At 35.8% G+C, this 17,853-nt stretch overlaps 1 pseudogene; it reads left to right on the forward strand.

Moving 5' to 3' along the window:
* Window positions 1-1,885: 1,885 nt before the first annotated feature.
* LOC100343914 (chromosome transmission fidelity protein 8 homolog pseudogene) lies at window positions 1,886-2,268 on the forward strand (annotated as a pseudogene).
* Window positions 2,269-17,853: the final 15,585 nt, after the last annotated feature.

Genomic DNA, 17,853 nt, shown 5'->3' on the forward strand with positions numbered 1-17,853 from the left:
ATCAGTCTTATCTCTAAGATTGCTCCTCACCCCAAAGAAATGTGAAAATTGGAATTGTCTCAAAGTCTTTATGTTATGAGTTGAAATATCTGAAATTAGAATGTGAGGATCAGGAGATTGATGAAATGTATGAAAAGGAATGAAAAACAATGATCATAAGATGACTCAAAGATATAGAGAAGCAAATACATGAGTTTAAGAAATCCATGACGAGGACAAAGAAATTCTGCCAGGAGATAGATATATTAAAGCAAAAGCAAACTGAAATAATAGAAATGAACATTTCAATATGAAAAATAAAAAAAATGTAGTGGAAAGCTTTATCAACAGGCTCAGTGAGATGGAAGAAAGAATATCTAAGCTAAGAGACAAACCTCTGGAAATATCTTAAAAAAAATTGAAAATAGTGTTTGAGTTTTATGGGATACTATTAAACTACCAAGCATATATGTCTTAGGGGTACCTGAAGGTATGGAAAGATATAATGGATTAGAAGATCTATTCAGTGAAAATATAGCAGGAAATTTCCCTAATTTGGAGGAAGATATAGACATACAAGTACAGGAAGCACAAAGAACTCCTATTAGACACAATCAGAAAAGATCTTAACCAAGACACAAAATAGTGAAACTTTCAAAAGTAAAAAAAAAAAGAAGAGATCCTATGTGAATTAATGGTAAAACTAGTATTCAAACAGTATTTTATACTTTGTGTGTCTGTGTGGGTGCAAACTGTTGAAATCTTTACTTAGTATATAGTAAGTTGATCTTCTGTATATAAAGATAATTAAAAATGAATCTTAATGAATAATGGGATGGGAGATGGAGTAGGAGATGGTATGGCTTGTGGGTGGGAGGGTAGTTATGGGGGGAAACCACTATAATCTTAAAGTTGTACTTAAGAAATTTATATTTCTTAAATAAAAGTTTTTTTAAAAAAATAAGAGATACTAAAATGTACAAGAGAAAAATTCCAGATCAACTTCAAAGCATTGTCAATTAGACTGACAGCTGATTTCTTACCAGAAATCCTGCAGCCTAAGAAAGAATGGAGAGACATAGTCCAAGTCCTAAAATAGGACTAAAAAGTCAACCCAGAATACTGTACCTAGTGAAGCTGTCATTTATAAATGAACGTGAAATAAAGACCTTCCAAAGCAAACAGAAACTGAAAGAATTTGTCACCATCAGGTCAGCCCTACAAATGATACATAAGGATGTGCTAACACAGAAACAAAGACAATCAGCATGAGGAAAGAATGTGAAGGCAGAAAACCTCCTAATAAAATTACCTTTTTTAAAAAAAAATTTATTTATTTATTTGAAGGCAAGAGTTAGAGAAGTAGAGGCAGAGAGAGAGAGAGAGAGAGAGAGAGAGAAAGGTCTTCCACCTGCTGGTTCACTCCCCAATTGGCTGCTACAGCTGGGACTGTGCCAATCCAATGCCAGGAGCCAGAAGTTTCTTCCAGGTCTCCCATGTGGGTGCAGGGGCCCAAGCACTTGGATCATCTACTACTGCTTTCCTAGAACAGAGCAGAGAGTTGGATCAGAAGTGGAGCAGCTGGGACTCGAACTGGTGCCCAAATGGGATGCCAACACTGCAGGTAGCGGCTTTACTTGCCACACCACAGTACCAGCACCAGTAAAATTACCTTTGAAATGCAAAGCGAACAATTGACATATTTACAGAAAAGTGTGAAGACCAATTTTATTTATCAATAATAACCCTAAAAGTAAATGACCTAAATTCTCCAATTAAGATTCAGACAGGAGGGTGACAAAGGTGACAGAGTGTGAGTGGAGAATGGAGAATGGCGAATGGAGAAGGGGGCTGCATGTGCCAGAGACTTGAGCTTGTTTCAGTTGCCTTTAAAGGCAGAAAGCTCATGGTGAAAATTGTTATTTCCAGTATGGGGGCTCAGGACTAGCAGAATGGATGCTGATTGAGCTTCAGGGAAATATCAAGGCTCATTACATCACCAAATTAGTTGAAAACCTCCTGGGATACCTACATTGCTTTACTGAGAGAATCCCATTGTGATCGTGGGGCATCATATTCTGTTTGGGAAAATCATCCACTGGAGAAACATTTTGCAGTCCTTGTCAAACACACTCCAGGGGAGCAAGACTGTGATGAGCTTGGTGGTAAGATTGGTACCCAGTACCTGGTGTAGCATTCATCAAAAACACAATCATTTTCAAAACCTGCATTAAACCCATTATCACCAGTGCCACTAGAGTGTATGAAAAAACTTCTGATTTTCCCTAGAAAGTTGTCAACTCCATGGGCTTATGTACCAGTGCCACCTCAAGGATGGCTTGCCTCTTGTTTCTCATTGGTGTCTTATTCTTGTGGACTTTTCCTTGGGGATACATTGCCCACAGGTCCCATTTCATTATCACAGCTTTCCAGAAATGTTGGACTGATATCATGCTTAGCTCAGATATGGGCATCTTCTACTTCCATGCCTTTCCCTCGGAGCCTTGAACACAGAATTGGGACTTGGATGACCATCAACCATTTCAAAAAGACCACAATGCATCAAAGATCTAAATCTAAGACCTTAAATCACCAAATTACTGGAGGAAAACATGAGGGAAAAGAGAAACAACTGCAAGACATTGGCCTAGTCAAGGACTTCTTGGATAAGACCCCAGAAGCACAGGCAATAAAAGGAAAACTAGAAATAGGATTATACCAAGCTAAGAAGCCTCTGCACAGCAAAGGAAACATTCAGCAAAGGAAGTGGCATTAAATAGAATGGAAGAAAACATTTGCAAACTATACAACTGATAAAATATTAATATCCAGAATATAAAAGGAACTAAAAAACTTAACAACAAAGCAAATAATCTAGTTAAGTATGAGTTAAGGATATTAACAAGCATTTTTCAAAGGATTAAATACAAATGGCTAACAGGCAGATGAGAAGATGCTGAGGATAACTATCCATCAGGAAAATGCAAATGAAAACCACAGTGAGATACCACCTCACTCCAATTTGAGTGGCTATTACCTCAAAATCGAAAAATGTACCCTAATACACTGCTGGCAGGAATGTAAACTAGTACAACCATCACAGAAAACAGTATAGAGATTCCTCAGGAATCTCAAAATAGACCTACCATATAACCCAGCCATCCCACTATTGGAAATTTACCCAAAAGAAATTAAATCAGCATTCAAAAGAGTTGTCTGCACCCCCATGTTTACACCGGCCTAACTCACAATAGCTAAGTTATCAACTGATGACTTAATAAAGAAATTTCACTTTATATAAAGACAGAATACTATTCAGTCATAAAAACAAATGAAATTCTCTTTTGCAACAAAATGGATGCAATTGGAAAACATCATGCTTAATGAAATAAGCTAGCTCCAAAAGACAAATGCTGTGTTTTCTCTGATTTTTGGTAAGTAATATACAGGAAACAAAAAATATAAAGTATATGAGTGAAATTATCATTTTGAGATTTGATTATAACTTGGAAGACTTGTCTATCCTCCTAAGGAATAGTGGTTTTTCTTCTTTCTACATGTTGAATTCTTTATTTAGTGGTACTTTAAGCTTCTGATTATAAAGTAATTTGAAAGTATGCCATTGTAAAAATTATAATAAAAATAAGAAAAAAAAGGAAGGGGGAGTTGGGGGTAATGGATTGAGAGAAGGACAATAGGGTGGGGAGTGTCATTAAGTTCCTTAGAGTATATATATGAAATACATGAAATCTGTCCCCTTTATATAAATAAAAATATTTATGTTTAGTAAACCCTAACCCCAAACCCTGACCTCTCAAGTTCACTGCAGTGTTTTGTTGTTACTGTTCTCATCAATGTGACACAACTTTGTACTATGTGTACTCATAATTCACACACCACCATCTGCTCCTTTGATATGACCAAATATTGCTACTATATGATTGAGTTGTCTAAAAATTATTTCACTTCTGTGTGTATCAGCCTGGGTTTGAAGTTTTTTACAGAAGTGAAACTAGAGAATACAGATGAAAAATGGACAAGCACCTCAATTTTGTGAAAACCTTGGAAACTTTCTGAGATTCTACCTGTTAGAGATTCTCTAATTAAATTCAATCTAAATCTGGAGATCTACAAACACATCAGTTGAGTCTCTCATCCCCCTTAGAATCTAATTTTTTGATGAGAACAAAAAGGCATGTTAGTGTTAATGATATATTGATGTTCTTTAGAAAATTATAATTATTAATCATAAATTTGCATATTGTTCTCATAGGACAATTATAATTTCCTTAATTATTTTCAATTCTCAAGAAGATATCTTGACACGCAGTGATCAATAAGGTGACTTCTGACCACAAACTACCAGGGTTCAAATCCTAACTCTGATGTTTTCTTGCAGTAGAGTGTTAGTTGGTATATTCTTTGTCCTTCATTTTCCTTATTACTAAAATGAGATTGTTTTACCTGAAGAGTTGATGGAGAATTAAAACAGTTAAAGTATGTGAAGTGTTAAAACAGATTATTTCTCAGTACTCATTAAATATTTATCATTTAAGTCTAGATTCTCTTAATTTAGCTCATTAATTTTATCTGATTGTATTCTGATTTTACAATTGCTGTATCTGTAGCTACAGCACTTTCCCCAGATAATCTGGAAAGCAATATAACACAGGCATAGTTTATTAGTCAGCTTTTCTTTACTGTAATTTCCTTTCCTGAAACAAGCTACATATGAGGGAAAGAGGCTTGTTTTGTTTTGGCTTATCATTCTGGAGGTTCACAATCCAAGCTCAGTCAGGCCCAGTGGTTTGGCATGTGATGGCAAGGTTCTTGCTGACAAGAATCCTGAGGCAGTGCAAAGTGTCGTGTAGCAGAAGCAGGCATGTTTCTATCTCTACGTGGCCCCGGTCAAGTCGCCAGGATTCCACGATTGAGGATCCACCCTGGAAGTGGAGGATATCCACATTGTGTAAGACAATCACCCTGTCTTACTGATTCCCAGCTGCAGGCACCATCACTGGATTAAGTTTCCATCTTCTTAGTGCCATTAGCATATGACTTTGAAGACCAAATCTTTAACACAGGGGCCTTTGGGGAACACTCAACATCCAAAGCAATATACAGAACACAACACATAGTTTAAGAAATTGAAATAAAAATGGAAATAAGAAATAGAAATGAAAGTGGAAAATTGGGTATTGGACCTATTGTGTGATGATTTAAGTAGGGATGAAAGGAGTAAAGAGTAGAAAATGGGTGGGGGCCAAACAAGCCAGACAGCAAATCAGCAATAGATTTTTTTTCCATGAAAAGAAATTAGCAAAATTTTGAATAATTTAAGTCATAAGTCTCAAGTAAGGGCAAACAGTTAAGCTGGACAAAATGAGTCAGATAGGGCAGTGGATATCAGAGAAGGGACTGTGTTGATAGGTGTTGGTTCTTACTGTTCTAACAGCATGTAAGATACATCCCCCCCAAATGTTCTCACTGGTATTTCACAAACATAGAACCTGTGGTAAAGGTAATTTGGTGGAGAGAGTCTTGATATTTTCCCCCACAAAGAAGAAACATTCACACTGCCTGAACTTGTCTGTCCTTGCCTCACTTGTTCCCAAGGCACTTCGCATGTTGTGACCACGAACCATCTCCACACCTCTTCTGTGCCTGATTCCCTCCCCTGATTTTATTTAAAGTGCTTTTACCAGCATGTGAGTAGGACAATTCTCAATTTATTGAAAATTTTATTTATTAATTTATCACTGCTTTAATTTCTAGCTTGTTTTTGATTTTGAGCAATTTGAATGCATTCCTTTTCTCTGTGGGTAAGTAGTATTTCTGCATTTTAAAAGCTTTTTTCTCCATTTTAGTCTCACTTACTTTCAATAAACTAAGCAAAATTGTACCATTTATTTATTTAGGTTTATTTATGGTTGTCATTTTTATTTGCAAGTTAATGTTTGTAATTCATTTACCACTTATATATGTTGGACCTCCAATACAGTAACCTGGTAATAATTCTATGTATTTTTCACTTTTTATGTAGTATCCTTTTGGGTAATGCATAATATTACTATTTAATTATATAATATTAGTGTATAATATATAGTAGATTATCTTATAGCACAATATTAATATATGGCATAGTACATACCCATATATAAGTATATATATATAATATTAGCATAATACCTATTTACTTCAAATTTAAATTGCTGTCCTGAATAATTTAATAAGTTCCTTTTTCTCAAGCAAAATTTCACTATATACGTAATGAGAATTTATTGACTTAATGAAAATAGCTTACAATGTGCAAGTATTCTATGTAATAGCTATTGTGAGCCCTTCTAAGGCACTATGCATAAAGGGTAATGATTTAAAATTATTATTATTACTTAATATTCAAATTAATACTTCAAATTAGTATTCTGGGTAATGGCAAACAGAGTGTTAATCAAGTAGATTTGATTCTGATAAAGAATTATCCACAGCTGTTGTATCATTTGACCTAAGGCATGACTGGACAACTCAGCATCAGAAATCTCAGATTGTTGTGCATTGATAAAAATGAAATAGACTGCAGCTGTGACCTTAAAGTTTAGAAAGGCTCTTATTTCTGATGTAGACCACCAACACATGGTGTGCATATTTCTATAGAACAGTCACAGGTGACCCAGCTGGCTCCTAAGAGGCGTTAAATTTAAATTGCAGACTGATTAGTAACAGTATCTTTAGGAATACACTGTGTGTGCATGTGTGAAGATTCCCATGACTATGTGCACTTCTCAGGGGAAGAGAGCATGGAAGAGATTATAATACAGCTGACCAGAGAGTTACATTTTCTATGAATGCTTTCATGTAAGAGATGGGGTTTTATAACCACACCCTCTTTGGATATGTCCTAGAAATTTATTAGATACAATTTTTCCAAATCAGTTTAAACTCTGTATCTCAAAACATTTGTGCTTGCATCCTCTGGCTCTAAATAAATCTTCTATTTTCATAACTCTACCACAACAGTTGGCCAACTCATACTTCAGAATAGCATTAGATGGCCAAATAAGTAGCACCATCTGCTGCAATTTAGAGGAATCCTCAGTGGTGCTGTGACAGCTGTCTGGTTCTGAGTCCTGAACACCAAAACTCATTTGTCAGAGAGAACACACATTTTGTGTTAGAATGGCCATTTTCTATAAAAGGAATGATTTTTTTTCTAACAATATTATACCCTATTTTTATGGAGGTCAGATTTCTGGAAATTATCATCTATGATTGCAAATACTGCCTCCAATTGTAGACATTGGAAAAATCATGCCTCTGAGCAATAAGATATAATACCCAAATTTTTAAGTCATGCTTTAATGCATGAAAGTCATTATGCCCTCCCAAAGAAACTAATTATACTTATTTAGTATACAATCCCAAATAAGCTTGATTTTTGGTTTGTGAGCAATGAGTATCATACAAGCTGCAATCTGAAATTAGATATACTGGGTTTATAACTGACTCAAACTCAGTAATTAGAAGTAAGTAGAGAGTATAGTGACTTGTTAAGTAGAACACATTAAAATAGAGACCATGATTTTATAAATAGTACAATGAAATATTTATATATTTACTTAATAGTACCTATCTGCTAGGATCTAGGCACTTTTCTAAATACTGGAGTGCATAAAAGGGATAGTAAGATAAAGTTTTTATACACAAAGAGTCTGAAATCTAGTCAAATGAGATACATCATTACTAATTCAAGGAAGATTATATAAACAATAGTAGAGGGACAGTTAATTTGACATGAGAACTCAGCTGAGGCTGATTATTTAAACCTCAGGACGGACTCTTCAAGGGTATGGCATTTATAATTGATTTTTTGGAAAGTTTGAATATTTGAGCATACAGCCTACTGAGTACATGGCGTTCTATGTAAATAAAAGAATGTGATCCAGTTTGAAAACACAGAGAACTATGGGAAATAGAAAGGTCCACTATCTACTAGGGTGAAGCTCTATTTATGACCAGATCCCAGCAAAATGTCTGGCATATTCCAAGCTCTCAATATTTTTGCAATGAATGAATGAAGTGGTAATGAAGTTATATTTGGCGCAAAAGATTTAACATCAAATTAACAGCTTAAAAGTGTATGATTGTGAAGAACTAAAGGCAAAGTTTAACAGCAATGGAGCCATCATCAAGATGGTTCTAAAACATATTCCCATACGCTTCTGTATACTCAGTTCCTTCCATCACAATTGGTCACAGCTGTCCACTCATCTATTGCCTCTATAGATTACATTCCCTTTTTTGATAATTTGTATATACTTTGTTAAAAACATACATGTAGGTGACCCACCTATGGAGTGAACAGGTATAGATTTTGAAATACCTAATTATATGTTTAATAAAATATTTGACATGATAAGGAATTTCAGCTGAGCTATAATTTATTTTATGAAGACTAAAATGAGTATTCTAGAAATAAAAGCCAAAAAGTTGAGATGGATTTTAATGGCAAATTCAAATAGCAGAAGGAAGGACTAATATATTAAATAGAATACTAGGTCCTAGAAAATTTCACTGATGAAATGGAAGGACATGAAAATGTAAAAGCGAACAGTGAGCTTAAAAATCGGGGAAAAAAGAAAGTCTCAGGTTTGTGTTTAAGCTTCAGGATGAGAGTGTTTGTGTGAGCATTGCTCTGCCCCACACATGCTCCTAAAAGAGTTTCACAGGTAAGTAGCCTGTTCCCAAGCATGTGGGGAGTAAAAGTTTCAGGATTCTTCTCTACCATAAAATAAATTTGAGCCAGATGTTGAAGCTAAAGCTGAAGGAAGAGCACAAATAAACCTTTTAAACAAATGAGGCCACTAGTAAAAGAATTTATATTTCCTTAGATCAGATGGGTAATTTTATATATGCTTTTAATTAATATAGCTTACATACAACAAAATACTCTCACTTAAAATGTCGATGTATTAAAATGTATGGAATATTTCCATCATTTTTTTATTATTTGTTTCTCTATTTGTATGAGTGGCAGAAGAGAGGGAGAGAAAAGATATAAAGACAGCTTTCCCATCTTCTATTTCACTCACCAAATGGCTGCAATGGCCAATGCCAAAGCCAAGAGACTGAAAATCCAAGTCTCCCACAAGGGAGCCATGGACCAAAGTACTTGTGCCTTCATCCACTGCTTTCCCAGGTGCATTGGCAGGGACCTGGATCAAAAGCAGAGCAGTCAGGACCAGAATATTGCAAGGCTGTGTTGCAAGCTGTGCCTTACCCTGCACAATGCTGGGCCCTGCTATCATAACCAAAACTCCCGCATGCCTCACTTAGGTAATCCTCACACACTCTTGGTCACAGTCCACTGATCTACTTTCTATTGCTATAGATTAGATTACCTGTGGTTTTTTTCTTCTTTACATTGGGTTTGACTTCTTTTCCTCAGTAAAATGTCTTAGAGTTGTATTTATGTTATTCCACTTATAAATAATTAATTACTTACTGTCTGTGTAGTAGGATTCAGACATTTGATTAGTTTCTAGAGCTTGGATATTATAAATAGGCCTGACATTAACATCAACTCATAAGTTTTTCTGTGAATACATGTTTCGTTTCTTTGAAGTTATTTGAAGAATAACTATGGTGTAATATAGTAAGTATGTTTAATTTGATTTTTGTAATAATCATTTTCCAAAGAGGTTGCATCATTTTATACTCCCATGAGCAATGTATGAAAATTTTAATTCCTCCATAAAACTGCTACACAGTCTTTGTCATATTAGTCACTTGATTGAGGATAATGTGGTATCTCATTTCAGATTTAATCAGTATTTACCTGATGGGTAATAATGTTGAGCATTTTTGATGTGCCTATTGATCAATATTATGTTTGTGCAGGATGATACGGTTGGAAGAAGGCACCTCAATTCTCAGTTTCTTCCCTGTTGACCTGGAAAAAAAGTGAAAATTGATTGCAATGTGTTGGTCTACATGGGGCATCCAAAGGATTAGTAGCTTCTGCATTATTTTATTGCAGAGCTCAGATGAGATCCAAAGTGTGGTTTGGATTTCAGGTTGGAAGCCACAGAGGCAGTGGTGGGCATGATAGTCTGTGAAAACTTTCCAGGAGATCACAGACCTGTGGATACCTTGGTGAAAGAGATTGCAGGCAGAGGTTTATAATAGAAAAGTTAAGGCCCTAGTGAGAAGCTAGGGAGAGATTTTTCAGCGAAATTAAGAGATTTAAAAACAATCATGTATTTGGAGTAATCAGAAAGAAGCACACATGCAAAGGCCTAGAGAAAATTCATACCCAGAAAAGGCCTGAGGAAATCCTAAGCTTTCACATCCAGCTGGTTAAGGAATGCTTTCCCTCTCACCGTGCCAGACTGCAAAGACTGCACAGGTGATGGCTTTCACAAATGTCTATATTCAACAAAATATCAGAAAGCATACAAAGAAACAGTGACACAGTGCCTATTGAAAGGAACAAAATAATATTCAGAAACCAACACTAAAGATACATAGATTTCTAACTTACTTGCCAAATACTTAAAATAAAAAAACTCAAATATTCTCAAAGTGAAAGGAAAGCACAAATAACTAAAGGAAATCAGTAAAATTGTATGTGGACAAAACTGCAATATCATCAAAGAGAATTATTTTAAAGAGTCAAACAAAAATTGTGGAACCTAAAAAATAGAACAATTGAATTTAAACTTTCACTAGATGAGATCAATGGCAGATTCAAACACAACAGAAAAAGAATCATTGACCTTGAAGATGGGTCAACTGAAATGATTAATTATGAGAAGCAGAAAGAAATAATGAAGAAAAGTGAAGAGAACCTAAAGGGCTTGTGGGTTAAAATGAAGTGCACCAATATATGAATTATGTGCATTTCAGAAAGAGAAAAGAGAGAGAAATGGGAAAAGAGCTTATTTGGAGAACTACTGGCCAAACACTTCCCAAATGTGAGAGAAAAAAACAAATAGAAGCAACGCAACATGAACCAAGTTAGGATACATCTGCAGTGATTCACAGCAATCCACTTAGAACTGTAACAAGCCAATGTCAGTCTTGAAAGCAGCGTGATGAAAGGGATTCAGCATAGGCAAGGCAAAACCTTCTCAATAAGGTTGTGGGTGGATTTTTCAGCAGAAACCTTGCAGACCAGATGTCATTTAGACAGTAGATTACAAACTGAAAGAGGGGGAAATTCCCTGTCAATTAATAATTTTCTATCCAGAAAACTGCTCTTCAAAAATGAATGTGATTGGGACCTGCATTGTGGCACAGTGAGCAAAGTCACTGCCTGCCATACTGGCATTCGATTTGGGCACTGGTTTGTGTCCAAGACCTGGGAGAACTCCTGGCTCTTGGCTTTGGGCCTGGCCAGGGCTGACCTTTTCAGCCATCTGAGGATTGACCAAGTGGATGGAAGACCTCTCTGTCTCTACCTTTCTCTCTGGAACTCCAAATGTCAAATAAATAAATAAATCCTAAAAACAAAAACATAATGAAAATGAAGGTAGAGGTAAAAGACTCCAAAATCAACAGAAGCTGCACTTTCAGCAATGGAGAAATGAAAATGGAGGACCCAACAGCACAGTACAACAATTAGCCCAACAAGCACATACAGAACATACAATCCAGCAATAACAAAATACACATTTGTCTCAGCTGTACATGGAGCACTCTCCAGGGCTGGTTATATAGTTGTCAGAAGCCTTAATAAATTTAAAAATATCGAAACTTTAAAAAGTATCTTTTTTCTTCATAACAGTGAAATTAGAAAATAATAGCAGAACAAAAACCAGAGAACACACAAAAATATCAAAGTTTAACAACATATTCTTGAACAACCAATGAATTAAATAGGAAGATGTAAGGGAAATTATAAAACATCTTGAAACAAATCAAAACACACAATATACCAAAACTTATGGGATACAGTGAAAGCAGTGCTGAGAAAAATTTATAGCTCTTAGTGTTTATAAAGATGAAGAAAAATCTCAAACTAGCAAGTTCACATTTTAACATAAGAAAGCAAGAAAAGGAGAAAAATGTAAGCCCAAAGTCATTACTATGCTCATTACCAATAAATAAATAAATAAATAACTAGTATTGATGAGGATGTGAAAAAATCATAATTTTCTATCACTAAAATGGGAATGTATAATAACTGCTATGTAAAACAGTCTACTGTTTCCTCAAATAATTAAAAACAGAATTACATTATCACCCAGCAACTTCACTCCTTGCTATAGATGCCAAAGAATTGAAGTCAATGATTTTAATAAATAAATAGATAGATAAGTAGAGGCCGGTATTGTGGCATAGATGGTAAAGCCTCCACCTGGGATGTTGGAATTCCATATGGGCTCCACTTTGTGTCCTGGCTGCTACACTTCCTAGCCAACTCTATTATAATGGCCTGGGAATGGCAGTGAAAGATGGTCAAGTACTTGGGCACCTGTTGCCCAGGTAGGAGACCCAGATGGAGCCCTGGCTTTGCGCTGACTCAGTGCTGGTTGTTGCAGCCACCTGGGCAGTGAACCAGCAGATGGAAGATCTTTCTTTCTTTCTACTTGTCTCTCTCAAACTCTGACTTTTAAATAAATAAATAAAACTTGCAAAACAAAACAAAAATTAATTGATGGCAATACCTTGAACAGATATTTGTACATTGCAGTTCATAGCAACATTATTTACAATAGCCAAAAGGTGAAAGCAATTCAAGTGTCCATTGATGGATGAATGGATAAACAAATTAAGTTCTACATGTATGATGAAATATTAAAAGTTTAAAAGAAATAAAACTATGGACACATACTGTGGTATGTATGACCCTTGAAGACAATATGCTAAGTGAAATAAGCCAGTCACAAAAGGATGTTTGTGGCATGATCACTTATATCAGATATCCAGAGTGGTCAAATTCATAACAAAAAGTAGTAGAGTGCTTTTTGGGAGAGCAGAGAAAGGGAGAATAAGAGATTATTATTTAATTTGTACAAAGTTTTAGTTTTGCAAGATGTAAAGAGTTATGGATATCAAAAGTGGTAACAGCTTCACAGTTCTTAATGCCATTGAAATGTACACTCAATGATGATAAAACGATAAACACTATCCACTCTCACGTTTTTAAGTTATTTTTCCCTTTTTATTATGTTTGTCAATTTCTAATGAAATTTCTACAAAATTGCCTCCTGTGAATTTGACTGGAATCATCACTCAATATTTTTTTCATGCAATGTGTGGGTGGGAGCATTATTGTCTTTCCTCTGAATTATTTTTTCAAGAATAATTCTATAGTGAACAACTGCAGTAGATTAGGCATATGTTATCTCCATTTAGAACAAAGGGCAGATTTTCAAAAAGGCTTAGAAGATAACCACAATGTGTTTCTTGGAACACAGGATGTACATGTTCAGTGTCCCTCAGAAATGCTTCAGATTCTCTTATCTCATAACACAAAATGCACTGTGTCTATTTGTTATCTAATAGTCTTTGTGTGACCAGGAGATGTCAGGGCTGAGGTAACTGGCAACAAAAAATGAAGAAACCCTGACTGCTTCTGTCACTGTGAATAACTCCTTAATCTCTAAGCAGGAGTCTTATGTCTTCTGCCAGCAACCAAGAAACAGTGATATGATAACTTTTTAGTTTGCAAGTAGGGTAAAATCCTAGACCCTTCATCGTTCTTATCTGAGATTGCACAGAATCTGTAGGTTCAGTTGGGCAGAACCGGCATCTCTACATTGCTAATATTTCTCTGTCATAAGCATGAATGCTTCTTCATTTATTTATGTCTTCTTAATTTGCTTCAGCAGTAGCTTGCAGTTTAAATAATACAGGTTTTACACATAATAAGAGCATTCAAAATTCATGAAAATTCATATTACGAAAAAACTATACATACTTTCAATGATTTTTGCACCAAAATACTTATTTGTAATTCCCTTTTCCATGATTCTCAAAGTCTTCTTGTATTTGTCAAGTTTATCACCAACTGACTATGGCTTTGAATGTCACTGTAAATAGTATTTCAAATCTTATTTTCCAATTGTTTGCTGCTGGTATGTAGAAATACAATTGGTATTTGTGCATTGATATTGTACCCCAACAATATAAAGTAAACCATCAGTTCTAGTAGCTTTTTTGTAGAATTGGAATTTGTTTCATAAGCATAATTGTGTGAACAGGTAATAAGTGATTTTATTTCTTTGTTCATATTGTATCAATTTTTTGTTCTTGTGTATGGGTTAAGACTTCTAGTACAATGTTGAATAGATGTCTGAGGAGACATCTTTGCCATGTTTCTAATTATAGGGGGAAATGTTTAGTTTTTCATCACTATGTATGTTACTAAAAGTTCCTCATTAATACTTTTTATCAGGTTGGAAGAATTCATTAGCGAAGCTATTTGTGCCTGACTGATTTGGTAAGTAATTCAGTTTAAATAATAGATATTAAGCTATTGAACTATTTTATTTCTTCTTAACTAGCTTTTTATTCTGTGTACATCAAAAAATTATCTATTTAGGGGCTGGCATTGTGGCACAGAAATTTGTTGGGCAGCAGCCTATGATGCCAGGATCCCACATCAGAGCATCAGGTTCGAGCCTCTGCTGCTCCATTTCCAATCCAGTTCCCTTCTAATATGCTTAGGAAGGCAGCAGGGAATGGCTCAAGTACTTGGGCTGCTGACACCCACATAGGAGACCCAGATGGAGTTCTGAGCTCCTGGCTTCAGCCTAGGCTGTTGCAGTCTTTTGAGGAGTTAGACAACAGATGGAAGAATTCTGTCTCTGACTCACTCCATGCATCACTTTGTCAACTAAATAAACAAAAAAATCTTCAAAAAATGTACATTTCATCTAAGTGGTAAAGTTTATTTGCATAATTTTTGTTATATTGTTATGTTGTCTCTTTATAATGTGTGTGCTATTTGATTAATGTCATACCTTTTATTCCAGACATATTTTCATTTATTTTTAATGATTAATCTAGCTATAGATGTCTCTATTTCATTGATCATTTTATAAAACAAGCTGTAAGTTTCACAGTTTTTTCCTATTGTTGTTTGGTTTACAATTTCTATTTTCTATGATTAACTTTTATAATTATTTTAAGTTTTTTTAAATATCTATTTGCTTATTTGAAAGGCAGAGTTACAGAGAGGGAAAGAGAGGAGACAGAGATAGAGATCTTTCATTCACTGGTTCACTCCCCAAATGGGTACAATGGCTGGAGCTAAGCCAATCCAAAGCAGAATTCAGGAGCTTCCTCCAGGTCTCCCACATAATTGCAGGGATCCAAGTACCAGTCCATCGTGTGCTGCTTTCCCAGGCACATTAGCAGGGAGCTGGATGGAAAGTGGACTTGAACCAGCATCCATATGGGAAGTCAGGGCTGCTGCTATGCTATAGGTCTAGCTCCATTTAATTTCATCTTTCCACTCATATTTACTAACTGTTGCCTTCTGGTGTGCTCTTTGTGTTTTTCTATTTTCCTGGCTTGTTAATGTGACACATTCAATATTTGATTTTAGACCTTCCTTTTTTTCTAATAAAAACATCTACAGCTATAAGTTTGCTTCTAAGCACTATTTTAACTACATCACACAGGCACAATTCTGAAATATTGTATTTTCATTATTGCTCAATGTAAAGTATTTTCTATGGTTTATTTTTATTATGATTTGATTTTGTTTTCTTGACTCACAGTAATTTATAACTATGTTAAATGATCACACGTTTTAAGATTTCAGGTATGCAGATTTAGATATATCAGTCAACCTTTACATTTTTAATCTCTTTCCACTACAATCAGGTAATATAGCTCGTGTAAGTTCAAATATGTGTGGATTCTCCGAGGTTTATCTATGATTCATCATATTCTCCCAGTGAAGTTTTGTGCCCATTTAAAAGAGTACATTTTCTGTTGTTTGATAAAATGTTCTATAAACGTCCTTTAGTTCAGTGGGTGACTAATGAAGGTTAAACCACCCATATTCTTACTGATTTGCTCTCCACGTGTTCTATTGGAGAAATGACTGTTAAGTTTCACATTATAATTTTGCACTTGTGTGGGGAGCAACTGGGAGCAACTCGGACTAGACTAAGTTACTGGAATTAAGACTTATTCTATGCATCTGCTCTCCCACAATATGGCGCTGGGAGAGGAGGAAACAGCTTCTACACAGCTGCCTCCAGTTCAACCAATAAACTGTAGGACCTGCTCCTGATTGGAGGAGAGCAGCGTACTCGGCATGTGGGTAGCAGAGTTGGGATTGGTGGAAGAGGACTATAAAGGAGGAGAGAGACAACATGCACCAGGAACATCTATCTGAAGGAACACCTGAGCAGCCCCCGAGAGAGCCGGCCGGTGGTGTGCCGCTCCCCTGCGGAAGTGGGGAAAGTGGCAGGGGGCCCGCCCCTCCACGGAGGTGGAGGGACGGTAGCCAACCCGGGAAGAACCAGCAGCAAACCCGGGGAGGGCCGAGCAGACAAAAGAACAGCGCAGGGTCCTGTGTCGTTCCTCCACGAAGACGGGGAGCGACACACTTGCCTCTTTCCCTTTAAGCTCTATCAATATTTACCTCATAAATTTTGGAGCATTTTTCTAGGTCCATACCCGTTTGGGGCAGTTATGCCTATTTTTTCCCCCACTGATCCTGATGCCCTGTTATTTGAAGACCACTACCACAATCTGAATGTCATCAATTTCCTGAATATAGAAATAAAAGCTTTTATGATTTTAAATACATAGACATTTATTTAAAGTAGTATCTCTACAGAACAAATAATTCTTATGTTATGTTTCAGGTTTAACCAACTTAAAAAGTACATGAAGGAGGACGTTGTTGTGGCGTAGCAGTTAAAGTCATTGCTGTGATGCCAGCATCCTACCTGGGCACTGGTTTGAGTCCCGCTGCTCCAATTCCAATCCAGCCCCTGCTAATGTGCCTGAGAAAGCAGTAGAAGATGGCCCAAGTGCTTGGGCCTATGGGATATCTGGAAGAAGCTCTTGGTTTCTAGCTTCTGCATGACCCAGAGCCAGGAGTTACTTTAGAAACATAGTGATTCTTCCCTCACTACCCTCACTCCCAACCTCTTCCACCTCCCTCTCTTATTCCTATTCTTACTTTTTACAAAGATCTATCTTCAGTTAACCTTATATTCACAAGACTAATCCTCCACTAGGTAAAGAATTCAACAAATAGTATGAAAAAAAAAAACACATGTTTCCTCAACAGGCAAGAGGATACACAGTCTGATGTTTCTTTTTATTTCTATGATGTCTGTTCTTACAGTTCCTTTGTCATCTCTGATTTTATAGATTTTTGTTTTCTCCATGGTTCTTTTGGTTAGTTGGGTCAATGATGTTCAATTTTATTTATTTTTTCAAAACACAGCTATTCATTTCCTTAATCTTTTTTATTTTCTTTTAATTTTGTTTTTTTTTTTCTTCCTACTAATTTTGGGTTTGGTTTGTTGTCTTTTTTTTCTAGGTTCTTGAGAAGCACTGATAGCTCATTTACTTGGTGCCTTTCCAATTTCTTGATGTAGACACCAGTTGCTATCAACTTCCCTCTTAACACTGTTTTTGCCATATTTTATGAGTTTTATATGTTGTATTGTCACCTTCATTTGTTTCCAGAATTTTTTTAATTTTTCTTTTGATTTCTTCTATGACCCATTGCTCATTCAGGAGCATCTTGTTCAGTCTCCATGTGTTTGCATATGTTCTAGAAATTTTTGAGTCACTTATTTCCCAGCTTCATTCCAAATGTAGTCAGAGAAGATGCATCATATGACTTAATTTTCTTAAATTTGCTGAGACTTGCTTTGTGGCCTACCATGTGTT

Source organism: Oryctolagus cuniculus, chromosome 4 (genome assembly GCF_964237555.1).
Source record: "Oryctolagus cuniculus chromosome 4, mOryCun1.1, whole genome shotgun sequence".
In the NCBI taxonomy this organism is placed as follows: domain Eukaryota; kingdom Metazoa; phylum Chordata; class Mammalia; order Lagomorpha; family Leporidae; genus Oryctolagus; species Oryctolagus cuniculus.